Genomic DNA, 709 nt, shown 5'->3' with positions numbered 1-709 from the left:
ACTCTGCTTCAGTGTTACTTTAACACTCTGTAGATTGGGACAATATGTACTCCGAGCAGAGTTGATTTAACTCTGGGGATTTTGCTGTGTACATTACAAAAACTAGTACACACGTTGTTATGGGCTTATCTAATGCAATGGCTGAGAGAGTTATAAATTTGATATCTTTATCTTATCTGATAGCTTTAATCAATCTCTCCACTTTTTTGTTCTAATTAGGAAAGTCATGAAATGCTATCTTGGATTATTACTTTTGCTACTGGAGCAAATAAGAATACAAAAGTGAAATGTAAAATGGTCCATTAATGATGTAAAATGCAAAAGACTTCACATGAACTTAAGAGTTCGGCACAAACACGATTCATTCACTTATAAGGCCACGTTCACACAGCAGCAGAATACGGTTGTCAGTCCTGTATTTGAGTCCTTAATACGGTTACGTTCACATTTATTTACGGGTGTGACAACCGCATTCGGTAACCGAACTCACACCTGTAAATTTTCAGGACTCACAACCGCATTCTGTAACCGAACTCACACCTGTAAATTTTCAGGACTCACAACCGCATTCTGTAACCGAACTCACACCTGTAAATTTTCAGGACTCACAACCGCATTCTGTAACCGAACTCACACCTGTAAATTTTCAGGACTCACAACCGCATTCTGTAACCGAACTCACACCTGTAAATTTTCAGGACTCACAACC

This window comes from Sinocyclocheilus anshuiensis, unplaced genomic scaffold, assembly GCF_001515605.1.
Source record: "Sinocyclocheilus anshuiensis isolate Anshui unplaced genomic scaffold, SAMN03320099.WGS_v1.1 scaffold61, whole genome shotgun sequence".
In the NCBI taxonomy this organism is placed as follows: Eukaryota; Metazoa; Chordata; class Actinopteri; order Cypriniformes; family Cyprinidae; genus Sinocyclocheilus; species Sinocyclocheilus anshuiensis.
This window is presented reverse-complemented; position numbering follows the sequence as displayed.